Here is a 24,538-nt window from a genome sequence, read left to right as displayed (position 1 = left end):
ATAAATCTTAAAAAGAAACCTTTCTTACAGTTAGGAGTTTTAATCAACAACTGTTACAGATTTGTAGCACTCTCCAGGGTACTTCTATTCTCTGCAAAATGTTGCTTAACACCAAAATGCTTCCTGGACAAAGCTATATTTAATAGAGTAGCATAATTGAGGCCTTTGTTGCAACAAAAGCAAAGAAGACAAAAAATGTGTGCAAGGTTTAGTTACATGTTAACTGACAAATCAGCTTTTCAACCAATGTGTCTTGACAACATTTCACAATAAATTGTTTCTTTTCTACTAGATAGGGAGATTGTCTATTTGAACCAATCAGATAACTTATTTTCCATTGTTCTTTGTATGTGCGTGGGGGAGGAAATGATGGTATCTAAGAATAACAGTTGGATAATTCTTATTAATTTTTTGTTTATCCCCAACTAAATTGTGTATTAAAAATAAGCTGCCAGTACTTTTTTTTTTGCAATGGAACTGTCTGGGAGGTGACTGCTTGTTGCTTTATATGAAAATGTATTTTGCTTAAGACAAAGAGGTGTTTTTTCTTTGTCTTCTTAATTGTTGTGGTGGAAATGTCAGAGTTTGATGAATTGGCAAGTGACATTGCAGTTTGCTGTTTCTGCTTGCAAGGCAAAAGTACATTTCAGGTGGCCAACATGGTATGCTGAAACACATCCAAGACCATCTTGGTTCAACACTTCTGGTGGATAACTGTAAAAATGCTAATTGTCCTTTGGTGCCAATTTTAAGATCCAAGCTAGAAATTGCTTTGATTGGCTCACATCAAATATCCTTTCTGCTATATTCAGAATTACTGTCTCCCTCTGACTAACTGTCAGAGTCCCTAACTGAATGCTGGAAGCTCCCAAAAACAACCCATAAATTTAAAAGAGAAGTCCTTGCCTTCATGTGGAACATTCCTGCTCGTTCAGCTTAACTTTAAAATTGCAGGCAGCTGCCAGCTATGTGAAGTGGCATTAATCATTAATTAGAGTATCATAGCTAACCATAGACTGGAGCAATCAGACAAGTGCATATGAAACCATCTAGTTCAATTCTCTGTCTCTGTTGTTTGCAATTTAACTTTTGTGCACTTTTTTTGAGTGGCTCAATTTGGAAAGATTCTTTTTTTGAACATTCTTTTAAAGTGTCATGAAGCTGCCTATTATCATAACATAAAAACTTGATAAAATATTTGAAGCATTTGAAACTGAATGATCTACTTCAATCTGCATTTTAAATAAAAGTAGAGCAATTGCCTTTGCTTCCTGTAATTAATTCTGATCTGCTGCCAACATCTACTTAGACTTAGCAAGTAGTCGAGTCAAATGATCTTATCAATTTGTACCATGTGCTCCTGAGGAATAGGGAGCAGGATGTTTAAAATATTGAAAATAATGGAAAGGAATATAGCAACTGGATGACAGAGAGAACAGGAATATTATATCATGGTCCAACTGCTGAGCCATAAAGCTTGAAAGAAAACATATAGTTCTCTGTCTCACACCTCTCAATTGTTTTCTCTGTCTAATATTATCCAGTTGACTTTGGAATTTTTATTCCATCTGTCTGCACAATTTGGGCACTCTATTACATTTAATGATGAACCTCATTAAACCAAAGCCATCTGTTTACCTTCCTCCTTCTAACCTGATGTCCTGTATGCCATTTATATTTCTGGCAGTTGTATCATTGAAGTTTTGTTTATTTGTTCTGTTATAAGTGCCAGTTTCCATACCCACACATGGTACCTCAATTGCTCATTATAAGGAGGCTGTTTTGTCAATCTTTGCAGTATCTCCTTTTAAGCCAAAATATTCCCATTACAGTATTCTGGAATTACATAAAATAACCCAAGTGAAGCCAATGAGAAGACTTTAAACCGTGACTTCTCCTGAAAGAGGAAAACATGAGAGCAACTTTGTTATTGGCATCAGTGACACAGTACTGTACCATAATCCTGTCAAGAGTGAAGAGGAGGTGCACCCCTTGCCAAAATCCAACCCTTCCTGGGGCATCTCCCTGAATCTAAGAACTTGATCAAGAACTGTGACCAAGTTCAAGTGTGATCCAGGCATATTAGCTGTGACTATACTGCTTAGTATTTCCTGCCCAGTATTTATAGTCATACTGATTATCACTTTGTATTCTCGTGTTTTGTAGGTTATCAATGCATTATTAGTCCTCGTCAAGAAGGAACTAAAGTTCTGTATTACATTTAAAATTCTTTACTTTTATAGCAGAAGAGAAGAAACAGACATCAGCTGCTGCTGGGAAAGGTAAAGAGTTTCCAGTTTGCTAAGTCACAGTGCATTGCAATATAGAAAGGCAATTGGTGTTACTGAGAGGAACACTGATGATATTTTCAGCTCTGAGTCTTGGGGTGGATATTTCGTGATATTCATTGATGCTGATTCACATTTAGAAACACATTCTCTCTTTTGTGACATGGGTTTGAATACACTGAAATAGATAAGGAAATATTTTACTGGATTTTGTGCTGGGTATTCAATTGTAATAGTTATCTTGAGGTGAAAATGAAAGCATGTATGCAATTTTCAGCAGCAAATGGTCTGAAACAGTAATGGGGAGGGGGGATATTACGGGTATAAGAATAGACGATAAGCCTTCCCTTTCATCGCTTGTCATAATCTAGAATTGAAGATCTCTGCTACCTTCTCTATATCTTTTATGGTCCATGACTGTATGGATTAAATAAATTGCACACCATTGATGAATTGTTTCAGGTAAATGTTCATGAAGCTTGTCTAAATTGAGCCTAATGATGCAGTGAATATTTAGCAGCAGGCAACTGAGTTCTTGACAACAAATTTATTTCTGTATGACTACAGGGTTACAGCAGTGTCAGTGTTAACTATTGTACTTATTCGTGGAAACATAGAAGCAGGAGTAGACCATTTGGCCCTTCGAGTCTGCTCCACCATTCAGTACAATTGTGGTTGATCATCATTATCAATATCATATTCCTTCTCTCTTCATGAACTCCTTGATGCCGTTTATATTCAGAAAGTTAACTATCTCCTTAAATATATTCAGTAACTTGTATTCCACAATCTTGTGTGGTAAATGAATTCCAGAAGTTCACCATCTTCCAAGTAAATATATTTCTGCTCATCTAAATTTCTCCTATATCTCTTGCCCTGTAATCTGAGTTTGTAATCCCTCGATCTGGACACCCAGGCAAGGTGAAATATGCTCCCCACATCCATTCTTACTAGCTGTGCCAGAATTATGTAAATTTTAATTAGATCCCATCCCTTTCTTCTAAGTGCTAATGTATACAAACCTTGTCGAGCTAATTTCACCCCATCAATCATGATGGTGAACATCCGTTGCACTCCTATAACAAATAAATCTTGTCTTTAACAAGAAGACTAAAATGACACTCAGTACTCCAGAGCTGGTCTCACCAAGAAGTTGAATAATTGTAGCAAGACATCCTTGCTCCTATACTCAAATTCTCTTGCTATGAATGGCAACTTACTGTTTGCATTTTCCATGTTTGATTAACTGTTGCATTTCTTGGACACATTTCCACCTGAGGAATGTGTGGACCTTGAGGGAAATATTGAAAGTAAGACCCCACTAAACATAAGTTCTTTGAAGAAGTAAAATCTTGCAACATAATGAGTGATGCATTCAATAGACTATATATATGCATACAGCTGTGCAAAAATGGATACTGGGACCTGCTTATCAGAAGCCCTTATAGTCTTTCAAACCATGGCTTTGAACATAGAGAGCAAAGGGGAGCATATAGAATTCAGGCAATTCAATGGCAGTACCAGACTTGAGGACTGACAAGCCTGTTCTTAGTCCAGTGTTTATTTTTACTGATTTAACCAAATTGATGCTCAGAGTTCTGGTGAATTCAAATATTGCTTCAGTTTTTACAACTCTGCTTAGCACTGAAATTATAACATTTGGAAAATGTGATTATCAAAGCGATGGTTATCAGTCAGAATGAAAATACCGAACAACATAATCAGCTATTATTTAAATATTTTTCTTTTGTTTGTTCACAGATAAACTTGCAAAAGAGAAAGTTGTAGGTGAGTTCTTCACAGAAATGATTCAGATGTTTAGATGTAGGTAGCACCTGGAATTTTTTGTGTTCTTAAAAAGCAAAATTACAAGCAAAAATTAACTAACAGAATTTATTACTTACCAAAAACTAATTGTTGCAGGAATTTTATTTATTGGAACTCTACATCATTTTATTAATTTAAATGTACACAGTTCACAAATTATCACATCTAATATCTTTCACCTGTGCAAGATTTTCATACAAGGTGAATATTGAACAGAGAAGTATGTTATAAACAGAACAAGTAAACTATTAAAATGATTCACTGAAATTGTGGTAGATATTACAATATTATGTGTAGAACAGATGAAAAGTACAATTTAAATAGCTGAATATTTGCTGCTTCAGTACTGAATGCATTGGATGGCAACTTTCATTGTAATCTTCACTAAATATATCTACACATAATTTCAAATTCTGATTTGTTCCACAAATGCAAGGATTTAAAGCCTGGGGTTGTTGAACCACTAAACTTCCATTATCAAGAATTTTTCATCGATTTCACATGTGCTGTAGCCATAACTTTGCCAAAAGCCAAATTCCTTACACAAGAAGGCAACTGGAGGAAGATCCCAACGTAACTCTTTTCATGGACTTTTAAAGAGCATTATTGTTCAGTATCCTGGGCATTCATATTCCTTCCTTCTCAGTGAGACTGCATTATATACAACACATCTGAGGTGGGGATTTGTTCAGAGGAGGGGGTCGTCCATGGGGCAGATACTTGGGAGAACAGGTGATGGAGATTGGAGAGGATTGGACACGGGAGGTGAAAATATGTTGTGCAGGCTTGGGTGGGAAGAGAAAAGAAGGGTAGCTGGGAAAGAATTGAAAGTGTGGAGAGATTGCAGGGTAAGAGAGGTGATCCTGAAGGAGGGAGAGAAACAATGATGTGGGGGGATTATTAGTTAAAGCTATAGGCCTTAGAGCTGAAGATAGAAGAGATGATGTAATGGACTTGATCAATGGGATGTTGCATTGGCAAGGAATGGTGATCAAAGAGACAAGGACAGATTGAAGAGAGTATTTCAAGGGGCTGATGACATTGCCAGCAGTGAGGGAGGGGAGTGAGTGAGGAAAATGGTGTGGTGGTGCTAGAGTGTGGTGGGAGAAGTTATTAAGAAACAACACTTAAAGTAAAACCTATCTGCAAGAAGACAGTAGCTTTTGAATCCCCAGCAGTAGCCACCAGGTTGTGCCACGTCAAGCAACCTTGTTAAAGGCTCACTGTTCTATTGAAGGCCTGCTTTCATGTTTGAAGCCTACAGCATCACAGGAACCACGTGCATGGTATGATTTTGTGCGAATAATGTAAAAGCAAGTGTTGCTTGCTGCTTAATGCTACATACTTCAGAAAAAGAAGTGTAGTAGTTAGGTTACTGACCTACCAGCCAGATTGCAAAGCAATTGATCCCAAGAACTGTGGAATTTTAATTCAAGTAATTAAGTAAATCTGAAATTACATACAATAAAAAATTAGACTTTGTAATGGTAACCAGGAAATTACTGGATTTTGTAAAGCCCATTGGGTTCACTGTTAACCTTCAGGGAAGGAAATCAGCCATCCCCATCTATTGTGGCTTATTTGTGATGCAAAACCAACCCATGAGGTTGGCTCTTAACTGCCTCTTCTGTTCAGGACCATTTAGGGATGGAAAATAAATGATGGCATTGCCAGCAATGACCACATCTCATAGATGAATAAATAAAAATAAAACCTCTGCTTGCTCGCTGTCTTCCACGCTGTTGAAACTGTACAAGCAGAGGAGGTGGAACAGAAGTCTGGATGTGAATTGTGTTGAGGCTAATTAAACTTCTATCGGCTAGCTCACAAAAATATTGTGATTATTGATAACATTTTTCTTCCAAGGTGCTATTAATGGATATCTGTTGAGTCGTTCCTTGTGTCTGGCTAAGGGAAGTGCAGACAAAAAACCCTTGAATATGTTGCTACTTTCCTACTCTGCTGTGATTATTCCATAACCCACATGGAAGTCAGACAAAGAGGAGGTAAAATTACTTCATAGGACAAAGAAGAGTCTTTGATTTGTTTCAGTGGAGAGGATAGAAAAGGTTATGAGGTAAACATTAGATATGGTAGGGACAGGCACAGTAGTGTAGCGGTTAGCATAACGCTTTACAGCACCAGCGACCCGGATTCAATTCCCGCCGCTGTCTGTAAGGAGTTTGTACTTTCTCCCCGTGTCTGCGTGGGTTTCCTCCAGGTGTTCCGGTTTCCTCCCACATTCCAAAGACGTACAGGTTAGGAAGTTGTGGGCATGCTATGTTGGCGCTGGAAGCGAGGCGACACTTGCAGGCTGCCCCCCTGAACACTACGCAAAAAATGAATTTCACTGTGTGTTTCGATGTACATGTGACTAATAAATATCTTATCTTATTAATATGGGGCTTGTAGAAAGGTGGAGAAGGTAACTGAAACTCAATATAGAAAGGAAAATGGCACAGTGAAGGAAATAAATCATAACCATTACTATTTTACAGAAAAAGTCAAGAAGAAACCTACAACTGCAGCGAAAGGTAAAGACAACTGAGTTTGTGCTGTTGGACTACAGTGGCACTAGGATGCCGCTGCTCTCCTCACTGGTTATGATTTTTAATCCCTGTAGTAAACTGGTAAATTTAAATTGGTAAATTGGTTTTTTATTGTCATATGTACCGAGGTACATGAAAAACTTGTCTTGCATACCGTTCATACAGATCAATTCATTACAACAGTGCATTAAGGTAGTACAAGGTAAAACAATAGCAAAATGCAGAATGAAGTGTTACAGTTACAGAGAAAGTGCAGTTCAGGTAGACAATAAGGCGCAAGGTCATAACAAGGATTTTGAGGTCAAGATTCGATCTTAATGTACTAGGGAACTGTTCAGCAGTCTTATAACAGAGGGGTAGAAGCTGTCCTTGAGCCTGGTGGACATGCTTTCAGGCTTTTGTATCTTCTGCCTGTGGGAGGGGGGGAGAAGAGTGAATGTCCGGGATGGGTGGGGTCTTTGATTATGCTGGCTGCTTTACCGACGCAGGGAGAAGTACAGCCAGAGTCCATGAAGAGGAGGCTGGTTTCCATGATGTGCTGTGCCCAAAACTCTCTGCAGTTTCTTGTGGTCACAGGCTGAGCAGTTGCCATACCAAGCTGTGATGTATCCGGATAGGATGCTTTCTATGGTGCATCGATAAAAATTGTTGAGGGTCAAAGGGGATATGCTGAATTTCTTTAGCCTCCTGAGGAAGTAGAGGCGCTGGTGAGCTTTCTTGGCCATGTGATTGGACCAGGACAGGCTAACTGGTGACGTTCACTCCGAGGAACTTGAAGCTCTCAACCCTCTCGACCTCAGCACTGTTGGTGTAAACAGGAGCATGGCCTCCTTCCTGAAACAGGAGCATGAACCACTCCCTCCCCCCCCCCCCCCCCCACTGCCTCCCTTCCTGAAGTCAATGACCAGCTATTTTGTTTTACTGACATTGAGGGAAAGGTTGTTGTCATGACAGCATGTCACTAGGCTCTCTATCTCCTTTCTGTACTCCGACTCATCATTATTTGAGATATGGCCCACTACAGGGGTATCATCTGCAAATTTGTAGATGGAGTTAGAGCAGAATCTGGCATTGCAGTTGTGAGTGTATAGGGAGTAGAGTAGGGGGCTGAGGACGCAGTCTTGTGGGGTACCAGTGTTGAGGATAATCATGGCGGAGGTGTTGCTGCCTATCCTCACTAATTGCGGTCAGTTAGTCAGGAAGTCAAGGATCCAATTGCAAAGGGAGGTGTTGAATCCCAGGTCTGTGTGGAAATTGCTGAGATCATGTACCAAGAATTCAGGAGCTTAGTTTTAGATGTGACTCCTCAGTGGGCGGAACTCTGTGCCAAGCACAGAAATGTTATGAATTACTCCCCTATTAGAACACCTGTTGGTTCCAAATGACATTCCATATACCAGGATGTATTCAATACTGGGATAAACATCAAAAACAGTTGGAGTTGTGTTTCATCCTTGGGAATACTATAAAATCTAGGGTAAAAAGTTTCCAGCTCTCAGTTACCTACATATTTGCTCTTCACTAATCACATTGCAAAATCTGGCCTTGAATGAAAAAAGGTCTGGGCAAATCATAAAGCAGGTCCTTCAGCTCATTTAGTCCATACCAAACATCTACATTGATTCAAACCTAAACATATTTTTAATTCTCTCCACATTCCCTTCAACTCTATCCTCCCCCCTAGATCCCACCATTCACCTACACATTAGGGACGATTTACAGTGGCCAAATAACCTATCAACTTACACAACTTTGGGATGTGGGAGGAAACTGAAGCACCCGGAGGAAACTCACACAGTTAGAAGGAAAGCAGGCAAACTCCACTTAGGCAGCGCAGGAGGTCAGGATTGAAGCTGGGTTGCTGGAGCTCTGAGGCAACCATGGGATATCTCAAATAATGTTTCAATGAGCTTGACATCTTATGGGTTAATTATCCTCGTGGGGAAAACAGAGTGCTGTAATTAATTATAATTTTACTCAGTTTATCTATTACTCTTTATCCCCCTCCCCCCCCCATTCTTCTACTTTCCGTTACAACTCTGTTGATTTTACCACTGCAGCTATTGATCCTCTTTCAACAGTATTGTCTCAATTGCCAATGGAAAAAATGCTTCTGCATTTTTTTTATGCAGTATCCTGCTACTCACACCTCTTCCCTTGTGTTACAGCTAAAGCTACTGAAGAAGAAGCCTCAGGTAAGCACTTATGACTAAAAGGCAGCATGCCTATCCACGAAGGATCATATTATTTATTTCTAACTCTCTGAGATTAAGAAGGAAATTTCCTTTTGAGAAAAAGGCTCAGCTTCTTTTCATACAACAGTTTCAGATGCCTATTTTTCTAGTTGGCTTCAGCCCAGTTTTGTGGCACTACTTGAACAGGTGGTGGTGCATAATGGATTGGAAATTCATAACAGCCGATCTCCACCAGCTGCTGCCAGTTCCCTTTTCATCATCATTAACAGAGACCAGAGTGAGCAGGAGCATGTAGATGCACAGCCGTGAAGCAATAATGTCATACATTCAATTTGTTTTCATTTCTGACCTATTTGCAGTCATTTATTTTCACGCCAAATCAAAATGGCCGTTCTGGGTGGATACTCACCACCAAGAAGACAGAAAGAACTGGGAGATGGCCTTTCATGGTCCATTTAAAGTTTATTACTCAATCTTATTTTTGTTTGATGTTGCCAATTAAATTGCCACCTGTTCAGCTTAAACTTGAAGCATAGGTAAAAAGTTGGCCGAGGAATAAACAAGAATGATTACTCATAAGAGAGATAACCTGAGAGGAAGGACTGGTTGTTGTGCTCAAAAATGATACTGCAACTTTTATTGATTCCAACATATGTAAATAAGGTGAATTCGGAAAACTGACACAGGATATTCAGATTTGCAGATGGCGAGGCAGTGGCAACTCACAAATTATTGAACGTGGCAGATCTACCTCCAGAATGGCTTCCTGCCTGTTGCTGTGCCATACTGTTTGCTTTAGCATGGCCCGTGGGGGCCTGGCTCCCATCACTTTGGCATGGCCGTACACAGCACAGGGGATATCGCACTGCATTCACAAAATGGCTTTGGCACCAGTGAATCCCCACCCCTCACACTCAAATCTCATTTTTATTCTTTCCACATTCACATCAACTCCCCCAGATTCTGCCTGTCACTTACACACTAGGGATAATTGACAGCGCCCAATTGACTGACCAACCCACACATCTTTTACTGGGCCAACAAACAACCTGATGCAGGGAGTCGACCCGAAACATCGACAATTCCTTTCCTCCTGACAGATGCTGCTCGACCTGCTGAGTTCCTCCAGCAGATTGTTTGTGGCTCCAGATTCCAGCATCTGCAGTGTCTTGCATCCTCACATTTTTTCAGGATCTGAAAGGACACTGAAGCACCCAAGGAAACCCATACGGTTATAGGGAGAATATGCAGGCTCCATGCTGACAGCACAAGCAGTCAGGTTTCAGTAATACCCAGGATAAGTAAAAATATTTGTTCAAAAATATTAGTTTTTCTTTACATTTATAATGCTGAAGACACATCCCATACTACAATCAATTAAAATTATTAAAAGTAACTTAAATCAGTATTAAAAACATTACCATTCTCTGCTCTCCCAGTAGTCAATGTATCCCATCGATTTGAATAGGCACTGTGCTTGCACCAGGTTAAATGTGGATCAGGCTCAGGAACAGATTCAATAGCTTGAGAGCTTGGAAATCTTGGAAAGAATTTGCTACCCTTCTGGACTCCACAACAAGTCCAACGAAGCAGCACAAAGGCAGCTGGCAGCACAGGTGGCTAAATGAAAGGTGCCACTGCTGATGTAGACTAATGCTGGCTCTGAAAACCTTTGAGAATATCTGGGTCCCAGAATTGCTACTGGCATCAGGCAGAAGATCTCTCCCAATAAAGAATATTAATAAATGTATTTGGTAATAAAATGTCTAGATTTTGTCACGAACCAGCAACAAAAGAAACACACTGAGCATGATTCAGTGTTAAAAACTATTTTATTAATCACTACTTATGATAATACGTAAAATAAAAGTAAAAATGTTAGTATGTTAGAATTCAAAAATGTTAAACCTTGAACGTTAACCCCAAAACTAAACTCTTCGTGTGTGTGTGACAAAGTCCCAAACTCCAAGTTCCGGAATGGTTCTTAAAGTTCAGTTCCGCAAGCCATAAGGTGAAGCATGAGCAAGGGCTTCTTCAACAACCACCGTTGTCAGAAGATAAGACGTAGACGTAGAGAAACATAGAGAGAGTAAATACGAAATCCAAATGTTCCACAATGGAACCCAAACGACACTCCAGTGTTTACTCGGTAGTGACTTCCTCACCCTGAAAAGCATCCGAATCGTGGTCGTCCACACACAAATACCTGTTTCCTTCTACAGGTCAGCAACAAAGTGAACTCCACCAGATTACTTCCAACTTCCATACATGGATTTCAGTGGCAGACACAGTTATTGTTTCTCATCCATCGATAGAGAAAACTAGCAGGCTGGTGTCTCTCTCCCTTCTCTCTCTCTTCTCTTCTTCTTCTGACTTCTTCAACAACGTCATTACGTCCTTTATCTTCTATTGACGTAAGCACGCCACACACACAAATACACACACACTCTCTATCTTAAAGGGACTTTCACTGAGTCCGTAACACTGTAGATAAAAGAAACAAATTATGTGAAAAATGTCATTGAGGAATAATACTGAGATAGTTAAGGTTGAATCTGAAGTAGACCTAGGAGCCTCATAGAGTCATACAGCATGGAACCATCCATGCTAACCAATGGGCACCCATCTGTAGTAATCCCATCTTCTAGCACTTGGCCAATTGCTTTCTATGCCTCAAAGTCTTATGAGTCAACAGGGCAGATCTCCTCTGCCCATGCTAGTATTAATGTTGAGATTTATCCAAGTAAGTCAATGGGCACGCAGAAGGGAAGATGGTTGTGGTTGTCAGAGGTCAATCATCACAGCCGCAGGACATCACTGCAGGGGTTCTTCAGAGCAATGTCCTGGACGCAACTATCTTCAGCTGTTTCATCGATGACCTTGTTTCCATCACTAGGTAAGAAGTGGGGATATTTGCTGATGATTGCCCATTTTTCAATTCTATTTGCAAATTCTTAGCAAATGGAACAACCCATGACAACATGTAGCAAGACCTGGCAGCATTCAGGCATGGGCTGATAAGTGGCAGGTAACACTCACACTAAACATGCACCAGGCAATGACCACCTCCAACAAGGATCTAATGGCTTTACCAATACTGACTCCTCCACTGTCAACATCTTGGAGGTCACCATTGACCAGAAACTCAACTGGACCAGCTGCATAAAACCAATGGCTACAAGAACATCAAATGCTGGGTATTCTTCAATAAGTGACTCATCTCCCTACAACCCAAAGCCTTCCCAGTATCTCCAAGGCACAAGTCTGAAGCACGATCGAATACTCTTCACTTGCCCGTATGAGTGCATCCCTAACAGCACTCAACTCGCCCAACCCCAAGAAAGATAAAGCAGGCAGTTTGATCCACCACCCTAAACATTCATTCCCTCTACCTCCAGTGCATAGTGGTTGCAGTGTGTACTCTGCAGTTAATTGCCCAGGCTACTCTGGTAGTACTTCCCAAACCTGCAACCTCTACCACCACCACCAAGAAGGTCATGGGCAGTATGTGCATGGGATCACTGCCATCTGCAGGTTCCCTTCAAAATTGCACAGACCCTGATTTGGAAATATCTTGCCATTCCTTCATTATCGCTGGATTTAACTCCTGGAACTCTGTAACCTACAACACTGTGGAAGTACCAGAAAGACTGTAGCAGTTCAAGGATGTGGCTCACCACCACCTTCTGATGCATAGTTGGGGATGGTCAATAAATGTTGGCATTGCCAGAAATTCCTTGATTGCAGAACAAAGAATTAAGAAGAATTTCTTTCCACCACTAGTGTTGGTGGAATCTTTGCCCTGCTCCATTATCTGAAGCTGCCCCATTATCTGAAGCTGCCCCATGCTGCACTTCTGAATTCCTCATGGCATGCAAAGAGGCAGCATGTTTTTCACAGGCTTCCCAGCTCCCAAACTGGGGATCCCTACCTGTTCACTCTGTATCAAATTAAACCTGATGCAAGTATAGTAGTCCATATAAATTAGTTGGAGATATTGACTTCTGGGAAAAGGTAAGTCGTTTATCAATTATTTATTTAAGTTAGTTTCAAAGTTTTAAATTAACCTTAAATGTATGAATGTGTTTTTAATGTTTTAAATATAATATATTATTTTAAATTTCTTTATCATTATATTTTTTTTAACTCATCCGAAATGTTACTGAATTTGAATGTCAAAGGCCATTGCACCAGTCATTTTGAAGACTTCAGTGGCCGATGAGTTTGAGGACGGCTGTGAGTTCTGTAAGTCCAATGGCTGATTGCTTGAGGCAGCTGGGTTCCCAGTGGAAGGCTGCACCAGGGGCTGTGCTGGAAAAAGCAGTGTGGCATAGGGGCAAGTCGATAATCATTTGGGAAAATGGAAGCTCTGTCTCAATAAGTTGAATCAAAGCAGAACAGTAATGAACAAAGTCAAAACAATACTGAATAAAATAGGCAACAATGAAATGTACCTTTGAATTTTGGATCAAACTGTATCAAGCTGTAATCAGATTGCAGCCTGAGATTATCTCCATTTATTGGATTGATAACTGAACACACAGGGGACTTTTGTGCAAAGAAATGCCATAAAGCCATTTACCTTGCCTGGTATAAGTTGTGAAGAAAACCTGGTCAGGAACTGTTTGAGAGGTGATCTGATAGTTAAAGAAATGGAAGGAACTAATGGAGAATATTACTCAAAGTTAAACTGCAGTAAAAGGATAGAGTGGCACAGAACCAGACCTGTAGAACTCAGTCTGGTTAACAACAAATTCTTCTTAACACAGATGATAAACTCCAAATGGAGTCATGCAAGTGAAAATCTTGATATAATTGAAGAAGTAATTAAATACTAGTACAGAAAACCATTTGGAGCTCCATGAGAACACAAATCAAGATGCGTTGAGTGGTCTTTTTCATCCATAGTTAACTGGTGTTGCACTTTATAATCTACTGGTACATTTTTATTCCTTTATCCTTTGCATTTTCAACTTTTATGTCTGTATTTTCAGATAAATCTGCAAAAAAGAAAGTAACAGGTTAGTTCTTCACACAAATTTCTCAGTTCTTCAATTATGTTTATGTAACTACTTTAAATGTTGTAAAATATACCAAGATGATTTGCAGAAAAATATGTGCAGATTCTAAGCCTTTGGTGTAAACTATTTGACTGAAAACTTGCTTGGAGGTGTGTTTTGGAAGAATATTGAAGGGCAGGAGGGAGGTATGGAGATGGGGATAATTGGAGGTGAGTTCCAGAAGATAGTGGTTAAGTGACTAAACGTTGTGCCAATGAGGGAGCAGTAGAGTTAGGAAACTGTTCAGAGGGGCTGAGGGAACAGGAAATGACAGAATAGCAGAGAAAATTCTAGAGGCGTAGTGGGTAGAGGCAATGTAGGTTTTGTGATTTCATGTTTAATTTATTGAGGAATTGAGAATGAAATGGAAAGAAATTGGAAGGTTTGGTGTTCATAGGGACATTAGATGGCCTTGTGCATGTTCACATGCAGATTCAGCAAGCAATTGAATGGGCAAATTCTATGCTGTTTTTATTATAAGAGGATTTACATACAGAAGTAATGAAGTCTTATTGCAATCATGAAGGTCCCTGGTAAGAATACACCTGGAATACTGTGTGCAGGTTTGGTCACTCTACCCAAAGGTATACTTGCTAGAGAGGGAGTGCAATAAAGATTCATCAGACTGGTTTGTGGGATGGGCAGGATTACACTGTCAGGATGGTTAAAGATGACTGGGCCTTAACACTTTAGAGTTTAGAAGAATGGGAGGTAATCTCATTGATATGTACAAAAAAACTATGGGACTTTACGGGATAGATGCAGGGATGATATTTCTGCTCAATATAGGAAGGGTGAGCTCTAAAGCTAGGGTCACAATCTCAGAAAGCAGGCGTCGGCCATTCTTCACTGAAGAGTAGTGAATCTTCGGAAATCTCTACCCAAGAGGGATGTGGAGGCTCAGTTGTTGAGTATATTCAAGAGAGAGATTGATAGTTTCTTGAATAATAAAGGAATTGAGGGAAATGGAGTTAGTATGAGAGACTGAGATAAAGAGTAAGACATGATTTTATTGAATGCCAAAACTATTCCTACTTCTATTCCTAGTGGGCAAAGATGTGTCAGATGGAATACAGTGTAGGGAAGTGTGGGGTTATGCACTTTGGTTGGAAGAATAACGGTATAGACTTTTTTCTAAACGGGGAGAGAATTCAGAAATCGGAGGTGCAAAGGTACTTGGGAGTCCCAGTTCAGGATTCCCTTAAGGTTAACTTGCAGGATGAGTCAGTAGTGAAGAAGGCAAATTCAATGTTAGCATTCATTTCGAGAGAACTAGAAGCAAGGATGTACTGCTGAGGCTTTATAAGGTATTGTTCAGACCACATTTGGAATATTGTGTGCAATTTTGGCCCCCTGATCTAAGGAAAAATATGCTAGTCCTGGAGAGGGTCCAGAGGAGATTCACAAGAATAATCCCAGGAATGAAAGGCTTGATGTGTGAGGAGCATTTGATGTCTCTGGTCCTGTACTCTGGAGTTCAGAAGGATGAGGGGGGATCTCATTGAAACCTACGGGATACCGAAAGGCCTGGATAGAGTGGACATAAAGTGGATGTTTTCATTAGTAGGAGAGTCTAGGATCCAAGGGCATAGCCTCAGAATAAAGGAATGTCCCTTTAATGCTGAGATGAGAAGGAACTTCTTCAGCCAGTGGGTGGGGAATCTGTGGAGTTCGTTGCCACAGAGGGCTGTGGAGGCCAAGTTATTGAGTGTAGTTAAGGCAGAGATTGATAGGTTCTTGATTGGTAATGGGGTTAAGGGTTATGGGCAAAAGGCAGGAGAATGAGGTCGAAAAAAAAATCATCCATGATTGAATGGCAGAGCAGATTCGATAGGCCCGATAGCCTAATTCTGCTCCTGATCTTATGGTCTTATGGTCTAATGCTCTTTTGTTATCAATGTAAGTCATTAAGGATGGGAGTTCCATCAGGAAGTTGTTTCATAAGTTTATAGGTGGTTAGGACACCAGCAAAAAAAAAGCCCCAGGAAATCAGTACTATGAGACAAGGATATGTTAGTGGTGGAAGCAAGTTATGTTACATATCTGTAACTAAATAGTCTTGATAATGGTTAGAACAGGAGCTCTGAATGTCAGTCCTTGGTTGAAAATTGTAGAAACTGTATGCAGCCTGGCTGGCTTCAAACTTTTTGAATTGAAGGAAATTGTGATTCATCCACAACATAAAATGATACGAAAGATTTAGTCGTACACTAATATCCTTGGGGGTTCAATGGAAGTCATAGACAAGAAAAGCTGATTATTATCAACAAATATATGGAAACTGATTCAATACTTACAGATGACAATACTAAGGGTCAGCAAATAAATGAAGAAAATGAAGAATTCAAAAATAAAGATATGGGAATCCCAGGCAATGCATTGGATGTAGCAGAGGTCTTTGCTGGAGTTGTAACAACTGCTTTGGAATGGGTAGGAGTGAAACAACATGAGGAAATTGTACCAGTGGCTGAAGGTGTGAAGGTGTGGACAGGTGAGTGGTAGGTAGAGGAAGATATTATAATAATGAATCATGTTGTATATGACAAGAAGGGATAAAGTTTAATTGTCAGAATTGCAGTAGATTCCATTGACGACGGACAGGGGGAAAATAACTGACTGAGGTTTTTTGAACATAGATTTTCAGGTACAGTGAGTGTGCAGAATAATGACGATGATGATGCATTCAAGGATTTTGGACAAAGAGGGAGTACTGGGGCAATAATGGAAGAGAAATCAGAGGATCGCTAGATTGTGCTGCTGTGCAATTATGAACCTCTCTTCCTCTGCCTCAGTGTAGTAATGCATTTAATTCATGGTTCACTAATGGATTCTCCATTTAATTGTGAAATATAAAAACTCCAGGCATGATTAACAAAAACAGCCATTGAGCCAGTTCTACAAGATAATTTTTTAAGTGAAAGCAATGTTAACAAATTGATGGAGATGGATTCCCAGTGATTCAATGTCCTGTCATGGTTTTTGTATTAGGTGGCTTCAGTAATGGTCCTTGTTTTCTCCAGCAATCCCCTTAATCTGAAATTGTTTCCTTTCTCAGTCAAGCATGAAAAAAGCTGAAAAAAAAACAAGTCTGTGTTACATGAATCTTTTGCTTGGCCATCTCTATTGCTAGATAAAAGCAGAGCCTTGTAACTATCTGTTTTTTCTTTTCAAGCTCCTGCAATGAACTGTTTTCTTAAAAAAGTAAATGTTTGTTTGGCCTGTGTTTGGTTTTGGTGAGGTGGAGAATGCAATCTGGCATTTATTACTTGCCTGCATTACAAGACGTGTGCAGTTTAGTGAACAGAACATAATCTGAGATGGATTATTTGATTGCCTGGAATTTTAAGAAAACAATTCCAGCTAATATTTTGATACCCAATTGGAATTACAACTTTACACTTTGGAGATCAACCCTTTCTGAGACGTGCAGCAGATGAAACAGTGTTACGCAATATGTTTATTTCAAAGTACAATATTAACACCAAGACAGTGAACTCAAGTTGATTAGTTTGTAGTGTACACGGTTACAATTCAAGTACTGGCATATAATTTCAGTGAGATTTCCATGTCTTAATGCTTCCTCTCTGAATTCATATGTCTCAATTTACTTTGTAAGCATTACATGAGCCTTTTATATGGGGCATCTTATAAATTTGGTGTGAGATATTAAGGTGGAAAGATTAACATGATGAAGAAGATTTTTTAACTGAAGAATGTTAACATCTGGAACACACTGCCAGGAAGGGTGTTGAGACAGTTACCTTCAGCAGACTTAACAGGAACGTAAATGAACACTTCAAGTGTTGTAACCTAAGGTTTCAGGTAGAGATATGAGATGTGAAGTTAGTCTAAGTGGTTGAAAAGCAAAATATTGCAGATGATGGGAATCTGAAATAAAACCTGGAAGTGTGGGAAATACTCAGTATGCATGGAGAGATTTTGCTATTTATGCCTATGAACTCAGTTTAACATTTCCTATGTCACTTTTGCAGAACCAATGAAACAGAAATCTGCAGCTTCTGCTATAGCAAAGAAAGGTATTTTTTTTTGTATCTTGTAAGAATATGATTTGGTCACATTTCTGATCAGTTGGATGCCAACTAGAGACAATAAACTTCACTTAGTTTACCATCAATATTTTCATTCCACTGTTGAAAGCCCATGTAATGCTTTTGAATACTAATTTATACGTGAATAATTGTCATTGAAACTGTTGTTATGAATACATACAAAGGGAATTTCCAGTGTATATACTGGCCCATTCATGATATTGTTGTAGAACTCCCACAACTGGTGGCCATTTGTATTTCAACTGCTTTCAGCTGATTTGGCTTCCTTATCTTGGTCATGTCTATCAATTAACTGAACTATTTCTATTAGATATTTTGGCTTTTATTCTAATCAGACTTGTGTGATTGTCAGCTATTTTAAAGATCTCTCTTACTTGCTTGACTTCTGGGTTCTTGTCCAAATAATGTCTCACACTGTCTCCACTTGTTGTCCTGTGGACATTGCTACTGCTGGGGCTTGTTGCAGCTTCTTGAGTTCCCAGTTTCCTCAGTCCTGTTGCACTTACTGCTACTGAGGCATACTCCGTTTTGACCTCTTCCTATTACAGGTCATTCTTTAAAATCTCATTTCTGAATTTACTCAAAAAGGACATGTATACTGTGGATGGGAGCAAGAATTACTCAAGACCATGCCTTTACTTTGCATCTGCAAAGTAAGATGCAAAGTAACTGAAGTGACTAAAGTGAGAGAAATGTCAAGAATGTCATAGATATGGGGGAGCTGGTGGATGTGGTGCATCTGGATTTTAGAAAGCTTTCAATTAAGTCCCAACAAAGGAAGTTGGTTAACAAGTTAGAGAATGTGGAGATGGAGATAACATACTGACGTGAATTGAAAACTGATTACCTGACAGAGCAAAGAACGGAATTAAATGGATATTTCAAAATGGATATTTTGATGAGCCAGCATAATCAAAGACCCCACCCACCCTGGACATTCTCTCTTCTCCCCTCGCCCATTGGGCAGAAGATACAAAAGCCTGAAAGCACGTACCATCAGGTGCAAGGACAGCTTCTATCCCACTGTTATAAGACTATGGGACTGTTACCTAGTACGATAAGATGGACACTTGACTTCACAATCTACCTTGTTATGACTTTGCACCTTACTGCCTACCTGCACTGCACTTTCTCTGTAAATGTAACACTTTATTCTGCATTCTGTTATTGTTTTAACTTGTACTACCTCAATGCACTGTGTAATGAATTGATCTGCATGAACAGTGTGATTTTTCACTGTACCTTGGTACATGTGACAATAATATTGGTATTGATATTGGTTTATTATTGTCACTTGTACCGAGGTACAGTGAAAAACCTGTCTTGCATACTGTTCATACAGATCAATTCATTACACAGTGCATTGAGGTAGTACAGGGTAAAAACAATAACAGAATACAGAGTAAAATGTCACAGCTACAGAGAAGTGCATTGCAGGTAGACAATAAGGTGCAAGGTCATAACAAGGTAGATGGTGTGGTCAAGAGTCCATCTCATCGTATAAGGGAACCGTTCAATAGTCTTATCACAGTGGGATAGAAGTTGTCTTTGAGCCTGGTGGTGTGTGCCCTCAGGCTCCTGTACCTTATGCCTGATAAGACAGGAGAGAAGAGAGAATGACCTGGGTGGGTGGGGTCTTTAATTATGCTGGCTGCTTCACCAAGGCAGCACGAGGTATAGACAGAGTCCATGGAGGGGAGGCTGGTCTCCGTGATGTGCTGGGCTGTGTCCACAACTCTCTGCAGTTTCTTGATAAGGCAATTTATCAATTTCTCCTGTTGGCAGGGTGCTAATCATGGGGTGCAATAGGGATCAGTGGTTTGGGCCCCCACAAGGGGAATCAAGGGATGTGTGGATGGTGCAGAAAAATTGTATTGAAATAGACAATCAGCTATGTTTTAGATGGATGGTGGGGCAGGCCCAAGTAGCCAAAAGGCCTCCTCCTGCACCCATTTCTGATATTTTTCTCCTGGTGGAGATAGATTTCCCAATCATCAGACATTCTGTTATGTTTATTGTATTAGATGGCTTCAGTAACAAAACCCTTGATTTCTCCAGCAACTTTCCCTTAATATGAAATTGTTTAATTTGTCAGCCAAACATAAAAAATGCTGAAAAAGCGAGTTTGTGTTATATGGATCTTATACTTGGCCATCTCCAAGTAAAAGTAGAACCTTTTAATTGTCTGCCTTTCTTTCAATCTCTAGCAATGAGCTGCCTTTTTTATTAAAGTAAATGTTTGTTTGGATGATATTTAGTTTTGGTGAGGTAAAGTTTGTAATCTGGCATTTCATACTTGCCTGCATTGCAGGACTTGAACAGTTTAGTGAATGGAACATAATGTGAGATGGATTATCTGATTTCCTCGTATTGTTTTTTAAAAGTCCAGCTAACAGTTTGATACCCAATTGGAATTTCAACTTTACACTTTGGAGATCAACCCTTTCTGAGTCATACAGCAGATAAAACAGTGTTATGCAAAATGTTCATTTCAAAATTCAATATCAACACCTGGACATTGAATGCAAGTTGATTGTTTGTTGCACATACTTACCTTGCATTAATAGGCTACAATTCAAGTGTTGCCACATAATGTCAGTAAGATTTCTGTTTCTTGTTGCTACCTCTCTGAAATCACATGCCTTAATTTACTTTGTAAAGCATTACACAAGCCTTTTATATGGCGAATATTATAGGATGGGTGTGGAAACAATTGGAGAGAGATTTAAGGTGGAATAATTAGCACAGTGTAGAACACTTTTTAAGAGTATTGAGAGTTGGAACCTTGAACACTGCCAGGAAGGATGGTGAGACAATAATCATCAGGAGATTGAACACTTGAAGTGTTGGAACTATCAAGGCTTCAGGCAGAAATATGGGATGCGAAATTAGCCTAAAAAGTTGAAAGGTAAAAGGTTGCAGATGATGGGAATCTTAAATAAAATCCAAATGTTCTGGAGATATTCACCATCTGTGGAGAGAATCTGATATTGGTGCCAATGAAATCATAGTTTTATTCTTCCTATGTCATTTTTGCAGAACCAATGAAACAGAAAGCTACAGCTCCTGATACAGCAAAGAAAGGTATTTTTTGTCTTGAAAGAATATGATTTTGTCACACTTCTAATCTGTTGGATGCTGACTAGAGACAATAACCTTCACTTTGTTTATCAGCAATATTTTTATTCCACTGTTGAAAGCCCATGTAATGATCTTGAATACTCATTTTTATGTGAATACTTGTCATTGAAATTGTTGTAAATTTCTGCAATGGGAATTTCCAGTGTATATACTTGTATATTCATGATAGTGCTGTAGAATTCCCACCACAGGTGGCTCTTTGCTTCTCAACTGTTTTCCAGTTTCCCTCTGATTCCTCAGTTCCCTCTTGCCTGCTTAATGACAGCTTCTTTGCTCTTGGCGGAATAATGCCTTTCAGTGTCTCTAATAGTCCTGTGGATGTTGCTATTTCTGGAGCTTGTTGCAGCTTGTTGCATTTCCCCATTCCTGTAGCTATCGCTGCTGCTGAGGCATGCTCCATTTTGATCCCTGCCTATCACAGGTCATTCCTTAAAATCTCATTTCTGAATTTACTCATAAATGACATTTATATTGTAGAAGGGAGGCAGAATCAGTTGAGGCCTTTACTTTGGATCTGCTCTTTGTCACTAAAGTAAGAGAAATGTCAAGAATATCATAGATACAGTAAGTGGGAGTCATTGGATGTGGTGCATTTGGATTTTCAGAAAGCTTGCAATAAGGTCCCAACAAAGGAGGTTGGTCAATAAGTTAGAGGATGTGGAGATAGAGATAATATACTGACATGATTTGAGAACTGATTATCAGACAGAAAGCAAAAAGTGGGATTAAGTGGATATTTCTCCGGTTGGTAGGGTGATTCTCATGGGGTGCCATAGAGATCGGTGCTTTGGGTCCCAACTATTCATAATCTATATTGACGATTTGGCTGAGGGGAACAAATGTCATGACTTCTAAATGTCATACTTTGGGACCTTGCAGCCTAACGGCATGAACATCGAATTCTCCCACTTTAAGTAAACCAACCCCACCACCACCATGCCTCTTCTTTTCTTCCGTTTCCTGGCCTATCTTTCTTTTTTCTCCTTGCCTATTTTTTGCTCCTCTCCTCCCCTCCCCCCATGGGGCACCTGCCTCCATACCTTTGACCCATCCCCTAGTGGATCTGCTCTCCCCTCCTCCCCCGCACCTGCCTATCACTATCTCTAACCTGCATCCACTTATTACCACCGGTGCCCACCCCACCTCCCCTCTTTTGTCCACCTTTCACTGCTCTGCTTTCCTTCCCCCCCAATATATTGGACTTCTCCTTTTCCTATCTTCAGTCCTGAAGAAGTGTCCTGACCTGAAACGTTGACCATCTGTTTTTCTCTACGGTTGCTGCCTAGCCTGCTGAGTTCCTCCAGCATTTTGTTGTTCTTTCATCTAAATTCTAACATCTGCAGTCCTTTGTTTCTCTAGTCATACTTGCTAGTTTGCTGATGGTAGAGTACTAAGCGGGAAGGTGGCTTCAAGGGGATAAAGACAAACTGAGTGAGTGTACAAGAAGGAATGTAATTTGAAAATTTTGATGTCGTCTACTTATAGACACAAAACAGAAAAGTTTAGTTAGTAATAGAACATAATGTAACATAATTTGAGATAGATTAAATAATGTCTAGTTCGCAATTTGATATTCAATTGGAATTGCAACTTTACACTTTGGAAATCAATCCTTTCTAAGACTTACAGCCATTAAAACAATGTTAGGCAAAATGTTTATTTCAAAATTCAATATTAATTCTAAGAGATTGAACCCAGGTTGATTTGTTTGTTGTAAATATTTACACTGCAGTAATGGATTACAATTCCAGTATTGGTTTATAATGTCAGTGAGATTTCTGTTTCTTAATGCTTCTTCTCTGAACTCGCATGCTTTATTTTATAAAGTATTACCTGAACCTTTTGTATGGCATATTTTAAAGGACTGGTGTCTAAACAATGGGAGAGAGATTTAAGGTGGAATGATTAGTGCAGTGTAGAATATTTTTGAAGCGAAAAATCTTGGGATCTGGACCACATTGCCAGGAAGGGTGTTGAGACAGTAATCTTCAACAGATTTAACAAAGACCAAAATGAGCAATTGAAGTGTCATAATCTATAAAGTTTACAGGCGGTGAGCTGGGCTGTGAAATTAGCCTAAATGGCTGAAAAGCAAAAAAAATCACACGTTGGTAATCTTAAATAAAAACAGAAACTGCTGAAAATACTTGGCATCTATGGGCAGATTTTGCAAGATCTGGCAATTTATTGAGCTATTTCTAAAAGATATTGTGGCTTTTATCCAATCAGAGTTGACTGGATGATATTGAAGACCATTCCCAGGATACTACTGGTGAATGATTGGCAGCTATTTCTAAGTTCCCTCTTAAATGCTTTATGACAGCTGCTGGATTCTTGGTTTGTTAATGTTCCACAGTACCTCCACCTGTCCTGTGGATGTTGCTACCGGTGGGGTTTGTTTCTTACAGCTTCCTGATATTCTCATTTCCCATTCCTGTAGCTATTATTGCTATTGTGGTCTGCTCCGATTTGGCCCTTACCTGTCATGGATCACACTTTAAAGTGGCATTTCTGAAGTTACTAGTAAAACAAACATTTATATTCGGGATGGGAGATCGGATTTCTCATATTTTGTTTTCATACAAATAAGACTATGGCATCTTTATGACTGCCTGGACAATCACACCTATTCCTTTCCTGTATTTATTTCCCGCTAATCCATTCTCTCTCATGTACCCTCATTCTCTTATCACCCAGTTACACAAGGTGTAATTTCAAGTAGGCATATTAACCCACCAACCTTTGTGTCTTTGGTATGTGGGATAAACCAACCATCCAGTGTTTACCCCACACCATCACAAAGAACACATGCAAACATTACATAGGCAGCACGAGGGATCAGAAACAAACTTGGGTCAATGGAGCTGAGAGACAGCAGCACCACCTGCTGCACCACTGTATTGGGTTAAATTCTTTACCATAACTTTGGATTGAGTCTTCAAAGTTAATTTCCATGGTAGCAGAGTATATAATCATGCGTAAAATCAGCTTTTAGAGTGCAGGCAAGGCATTTCTGTAAGGGGTTTCAGGATAACGTGGATTCTCCTGCTACCTAAACAGTGAACTACAAAACACTTAACCTAACATCAATAGGAGGGAAATGCTAGGATCTATTTTTAAGGAAGAGGGAATAGGACACTTGGAAAATAATTGAATAGAGTCAATACAGATTTATGAAAGGAGCATCATGTTTGACATATCTCTTAATGAGGTTCTGATGAAAGAAATAGATAAGGATGAACCAGTTGATGTAAATGAACTTTCAGAATCCCTTACACCCAGTTATTAAATAAAATTAGAGAACATGGAATTGGGTTGATATGCTGACATGAAGTGAGAATTGGTTAATGGACAGGAAACAGTTGAATAAGTGGGTCATTCTCGGGTTGGAAGCCTGTGACTGGTTGG

General features: G+C 39.5%; 1 long non-coding RNA gene across 1 annotated transcript; it reads left to right on the top strand.

Moving 5' to 3' along the window:
* The first annotated feature begins 8,830 nt into the window (after positions 1-8,830).
* On the top strand, positions 8,831-21,072 carry LOC127575545 (uncharacterized). The gene is made up of 4 exons (XR_007957072.1): positions 8,831-8,859; positions 13,854-13,880; positions 17,912-17,956; positions 21,029-21,072. It is a non-coding gene; the product is annotated as an uncharacterized LOC127575545 (long non-coding RNA).
* Positions 21,073-24,538: the final 3,466 nt, after the last annotated feature.

The sequence above is a fragment of the Pristis pectinata genome, chromosome 10 (genome assembly GCF_009764475.1).
Source record: "Pristis pectinata isolate sPriPec2 chromosome 10, sPriPec2.1.pri, whole genome shotgun sequence".
In the NCBI taxonomy this organism is placed as follows: domain Eukaryota; kingdom Metazoa; phylum Chordata; class Chondrichthyes; order Rhinopristiformes; family Pristidae; genus Pristis; species Pristis pectinata.
Note: the sequence above shows the minus strand (reverse complement) of the source record. Positions and strands in the feature narration are given on the sequence as shown.